This window comes from Pinus tabuliformis, chromosome J (assembly GCF_031772625.1).
Source record: "Pinus tabuliformis cultivar Carrire ecotype Pingquan chromosome J, CPIR1, whole genome shotgun sequence".
NCBI classification, from domain to species: domain Eukaryota; kingdom Viridiplantae; phylum Streptophyta; class Pinopsida; order Pinales; family Pinaceae; genus Pinus; species Pinus tabuliformis.
The window spans coordinates 1,501,611,541-1,501,618,437 of NC_142295.1; positions in this window are offsets into that span (position 1 = coordinate 1,501,611,541).

Genomic DNA, 6,897 nt, shown 5'->3' on the forward strand with positions numbered 1-6,897 from the left:
GTGTGCACACATGTAATCCAACCTATTCAACACACTCACCAAGGCGAAGACAAGAAGCAAGTCCAACTGGAGCTGAACATGTACTTTGGCAAGTTGATGCGCATGACCACTAGCACACACTTGAAAATTAGCACAGACACTATGCATCAGTGTGTTGTCGATTCAGTCGCACCCAAGAAGACCATGCACATGTTAGCATACGAGTTGGATGAAGGGGATGAACCAATGCACCGGTTGCAACGAAGGCAAGAGTTCGCTTCAGCAAGATGTCACCATGAGGTGCATACACACCATCATGGACGACCAAGCTTGGCATCAGCTCACTAGCTTCAACATCACAAGCATGTCAAACAGTTGGTATCACCACAGTGGACCGAGTGTCAGTGATGTCTTGCAAGGCTTGCTCAAGCCATGTTGTCTCACATGAGTACATGTGCATTGTAATGTTGAGTCATGTCAAGTGTAAGTCAAGTGTCAACAGTTGGATGTAACAGTCATAGAGTAGGTGAAGAGTCATGAGGGTAGTTGAATGGTCACAAAGGGGAATATCAACGGTCACCCCACCCTTTGCTATAAATAGTCCCTCATAACTCATTGTATAGGCTTTTGGTCAGCCAATCTTCTACTAAGACTATCTTGAAGAAAGCTTGGACAGTATTGTAACGCGCCTTGGCTTCTCCACTGCACGGAGCTAGTACATCTCTTTGGAGGAGCAGGCGGATGTGGCTGTAACGTTTCACTGATGGGGCTAGCAGGTTTACATGGATGTATTGTATGATTGGAACTTACACTTTTATATAATAAGAGCCAACACATTTTCATGCATATGTTGTTATTGTAGTTGGACTGCTCCGGTTGCCTTAATGATATATGTTGTTTAACTTACGTATTTGTGTATGAACTGATTCACATGCAATTATATGAATCTTGTTGCAAATGTGTTGTATATGCTGTTAATGTTGTCACCGTCCATGTCCATTGCTCTGTTGGACACCAAACATACCTTTCACATGAACCTTGATGTAACAACTGTTGCACTCGTTCAGACTGATCCATGAGTGCTGTACATGTTATCTTACCTTATATGTTGTGACTATCACATCCGAGTGGATTGCTCCGTCGGAAGTTGTGTATGTCCTTTTGTGTTGTGTGTTCCTAACCGAGTTGGGATTGATCCCTTTTAACCTGGAACTCACCTTCACCCTTTTCTCCCCCATTTTTGTGTTAGAACCTGTCATACATCTTCCTTGACTTACTGCAGCAGTCACACCCTTGCTACTTACAGAGTTATCTTACTTGCCTATGTGTGACATCACGGTCAAGGCATTACCTTACGTCCCATTGCTGGGACTCCTGCACCAAACGGTCTGAGGTCTAATTGGGACTTCTTACCGGGGAGATCCCCTTGACATGTTGGCGGGTCCAACATTGGCAACAAAATGTACATACTTTATTTTTTGATATCGATTTATAATTTTAAAAGAAGAAATATGCATTCCATTAAATTTATTATTGATCTTGATTTCATGAAAATAAATTTAAACAAAAAGATTAATTTCCTACATTAAATGGTAAAGTATATTATGGTTAAATTGTTTTGGGACGACAAATGTTAGAAGGGTTATCACAACTTCTAGAGGTACAATTTAAATATCATATGCTTGGAGTCATGGTAGTTCATCAAATAATAATACAAAATCCTGCATCCTTCTTCCAGGATTGATGATTGTTATTGTAGTCGAGGATTTGAACGTGGTTATTAGCCATATAGCTAATAACTCCACCCCTCATGACTATATTTTCACATTAATGATCATTTGGGTAAGGCAAGAAGCAAAAATGATATATTTTATTAAATTATATCATGTTCTAAGAGAAAATAATAGATTGGCTAAAGATTTGGCCAACCAAGCCATGGGAGTAAAAATTGGGGCATTAATTGAATTGCAAAATTTCTTAACACCCCATTCCATCATCAATCTTAGCAATCATGGCATGCATCACTCATTTATAGAGTCACATGGCTCCTTGCAAGGCAACCTTGGGGAAGCCATGCCACTCTACCAGTGACAATGCAACCTTGGAGAAGCCATGTCACTCTACCAGTGACAATGCAACCTTGGAGAAGCCACGTCACTCTACTAGTGACAATGCAACCTTGGAGAAGTGCAAGTAAATTAATGTTATCCAACTTCACTCTCCCCCTTACATGAATTTTGCGATAAGCTCACAAAATAATGGCTCTTCAAAATATGATTTTGCAATGGTGACAATTGGTTTTAGGGTCAATCTTCGCTCTCATAGTGCTTATAGTGTAATCAATTACAATTGTCTCTTGGTGTTCTAATAAGTCCATGCCTCAATATTTTTTTGGTCTAAATAAGCAATTGGGGGTTGACTTAATGCTCTACAGTTTTACCATGTTTACGAGTCTACACTTAGGGTTTATGCCCTACTTGTTGGAGAAGAAAATACTTAAAGATAGATATGAGTTTATGGAATTTGGAATTTATTTTTTCTTTGCTCAGTAGAGACTACTTCTCTTAGGTTCTCTCTTCCCCCTAATTTGAAATTCGTTCCCTTTTATACCATGTATTAGTTATCCATGTATTTGAGGAGTCTTGTGCTGGCCTATGAGACATCGAAAATCTACACATTTTCCCCTATGTTTTGAGGGAAGGGAAAAGAAGGAGAAGGCTCGGGAGGAAAGCTAGGCATCATCTCTCGCTACTTACAAGTTAGTTGGACTCTTACAGGCTCTTAATGGATTACCATAAGTTGCGAGAGATCAAAAGGGTTCTAAGGGTTTACTATGAGTCATTTTGTGGAAATAAAACTTTACTTCGCTCTATTTCATTAAAATTACAAGAAATTGTTCATCAAGTTTCTTCTCCAAGTGCATCAATTATGGAAACTTTGGTCCATACTAAATAACAAATTTCTATATTAGAGGCTAAGCTTAATATGTTGAGGAACTTGATAGCCAAGTTGATAAAAGGGGAACATTACAAAGCATCAACCAAGCTCAAGTAATAATTCAAACTGCAAGTGCTAAAAGGAGAAGGAAATAATTCATCAACTACCAAAGATCGTGAAATAATCGAGCTTGACTCAAATCTTGAAAATGTAGTAATGGAGGAAGCAACAAGGGACCATGCATTTTGTTGGTTAAATGTATTTGAGGATTTTTAAGGTTTTAAGGATTTTTTTAGAAAACCTATAATACTAAAGTACATGTTGTTTTACTTATGGATATAGAAAGATACAACGTTATGTTAGACGTTGGAATTTTTTTTTGGACTTCAATAAAATATTACATCAATTTTTATTTATTTATTTATTTTAATTTTTATTATTAGTATGTAACTTTGTTGCGAGTTGCACAATAACTTTTATTAATACAAAACTTTCCTAGTTTTAATTTTAAACATAAATAAATAAATAAAAAGAATTTTTATACACAAGGGTGTTGTATAATGAGTACTCGAATCTCATTACCATATTTCTATAATATCAATTTTTTCCTATAAAACATACTTTTATCTTTTCTATTCATTTTTTTTTAATTCAATGATTTGAATCGTTTTAAAATAAACAAAATTTCCTAAATAAAATTTTATAATTGAAATTTTTAATAATAAAATATAATATTAATTTTTAATAAAACTCTTTTCCATTATAATTGAAAAAGAAATGATTTAAATACCTCTTATCTCATGCCCATTAACGCCCATTAACCTACAGTAACCTAGTAGTACGTGTTTATGACATTAAAATTAAAAAAATGACTCTTGAGATATTATTCTAGGACCAATAAATCATTTTTCATCAATGCCACTAAGATATTTCGAATAGGATAAATCTATATGCATTGTGTATGTGTCTTATTATCCTGTTGCTGTAAGGTATAACATGTTCAATAAATCACTGATTACCCAATTACTTATTTATTGACCCAAAATTAAAACTAGGTGTCTAAAGTTCACATTATAAAATTGAAAATATTTATTATTTAAAAATAATTCGTTTTATTTTTCTTATATTCTATTGGTTATAGTCTTATTGTGCCATAATTGTACTTAGCAATTTCGTTGTCAACACATTTAATGTTAAATCTGATTTGCTTTGAGCTGGGTCCTTACTTAATGAATTTGGTAATACACCTTGCTCGAGACTCTAGTGTCTGCAAGTCTCGCTCTCTCAAAAGTATAAGTTAGCCATCATTTGACCAGAATCTTGCCCTTTTCGGCCTTTTCTATTATCGTTTCAACTTTTAAACAATTTTGTTTATCACCGGAAACAGATAATTTATGAGGTTGCATAAATATGGACAGTTAAGCATCAAAAGTACAATATTACGATGTCCAACAATGCATCATGAGATAAGGAAATAAGGGTGTTTGTTGCGGGGTGTCCATCAAATTGATGTTTACACCTTCAACTCTTAATGTACTAAATTGGTTGAAATGACTCCATAATTCAATCATTTAAATGTTAGCCACAAAACGAATTCATTCATTACATAAACTAAAATTGTTTTTTATTTATATATTTATTGAAATTATTTATATAAAGATTGATTAGTTAATAACTATTAGGTGAAAATGTATTGCTAATAAATTTATCCCACCTGTATTAGTTTTCCATACATGATAAGTAATTTTATTTACTATTTTGGGCATCATGAATTAAAGTGTGGTTTTCATATTAGTTTTTTTGGAAGAATAGTTAATATTTACAACGTAAGGCATTCATCTGGAAAGAAATCCCCTCCCATGCCACTTGGACCGTTATGTGCCATTGATTTTGATGTTAGAGGTGCCATCTGATTGAAAACAGGTATTAGTCAGTTACAATTTTTTCCCTGGTCTCTACTGCTCATTTTACCGCAAACCAAGGCATTCTTGAATCCTTTAAAAGGCACAACAATGTCCATGTGATAGTCTAACTTGAATTTCATGCATGACTTGAAATGGTCGGTTTTGATTCAGGTCCGGGGGGCCGCGTCTTTTGACAATAACAACCATTGGACCTCGACAACCCAATGGCAGAGATGTGCTACAAGAAATAGCGATGAAGTTGGCTACAATAACAAGCCACGGTGAAGGCCTTGATGTGGGGATGATTGCTCGCCACTTTAACCACCAGTGGACTTCGATTTGTTGTTTGATCTTCTCTATGATGTCGAAGCTATGAATTCCCTTTGTAAAACTATGAACCAACTCGTTGATGGCTGAACCCAGATTCTACTGGCTTATGAGCTTTACTACGGGACTGTTGAATGCTTCAAGGTTCTTCGCGACGAGGGCTTCAGGTCGACCAAGGGAGCTTCATCGTTAATGGAAGAGCGAGAATATTGGTATTTTCAGTGTCTTTAAGAAAAATTGAGGGATTTTGTGTTAATCCTCGTTATGTCATGCATACCCTAACTTGTAATTTATACTTTTTTATGCAAGGTTATTTGGTTTATGCAAGGTTATTTCGGCCATTGGGTATGGTACTATTCTTCCAACCCTGAATGCTCTAGTCTAGAGATTCTTTCAGCTTCACTTCCCAGGTTCTAAATTACTCAAATTTTACCTTGTATTCAGGTTTTTCCTGTATTGGAATTTTCTGGTAGCATATTTCAGTGCCCTTTGCAGTCTGTTTGCAACTCTTTAAGCCCCGAGCAATTTGAGATCCTTAACCTTTGTGCTTTTGCAGTATCTTTTTTGCGCCACTTGATTCCACATGACGCTCAGTGTCTGTAGCATATCGTCAATTGAGTGCGTCGAAAAGGTATCTACTTATGATATTCTTGAATCCACATTCTTCAGTAACACTTCTCTGAAATATTATGTTATTTCTTGTCACAAACTGCAATGCATTAACTGTCGATTTTCTTGGAAGTTTTTATTGCTCGTTTAGCTGTAAATCCTAGTTTGTTGCATGCTTTGAACGTATTTGAGGCTCACTAAATCTTTACATGATTTCAACGAGTAAAAGCATTTGTTTCATTGCTCAGTTGGTCTTTAGTTATTTTTTATAAAATGTTGTGCAAGTTTAAGATAATATTTGCCTTTTATATATTATTTAAATTTTCCCCTGTCCAACATTGGTTAGGTTTTTTCTCAAAATTCCTCCTACATCTTTTTTTCCAAGGCTTTTTTTTAAGTTGTTATATTTGATCTATTTTCTTTTTAAATTATGTACTTGTTTGAAATGATTCCTCTATAAACAAGGAAATTAACTTGCCAGAATCAATTAAAGTCTTATGAAAATGATTTGTCATTTTTTTTGCTTATGTCATATCATAAAAACAATTTGTTTCATTACAACTTTAGCAAACACAAGACTCGACAACATAACCCACAGCCTTATATGTAAAACTTTGCCAAGACATTGACATTTTTCATCTACTAATATGCTACCATATGAACAATGAAAGATGTGCAAAATGGTCTTGCTTGAGAAAGAGAAGCAATTGCTTTTAATCAGCTCTAGGGGAACCCTTCAAAGGGTCATGATTTCGCTTATAATCATCTTGTGTACCATGTCTATGAAGTAGACCTCATGGAAACAAATTATCTACTTTGACGCAACATATGCCAAACATGATGATAATATGCAACAATTCAAATCTCTGCACCAGGGACACATTCATGTGTTGTCCCACCCATATTGCTTTATATATCTGGGAATTAACCATAGCATGAGTTGTAAATATGGCCATTGCATTGGAATTAATCATGACAAATGACTTAACACTAAACTAAGACAAGTTTTAACCAAAGAGATTGTTTTTCTATGACATTTAGTCAACTAATATTGCCACAATATTTTATATAGCAATGCATTTGGTTGTCACATCCCACGAAGCATTTAGAAACTTTCTGCTAATACTATTCACTCTAGAAA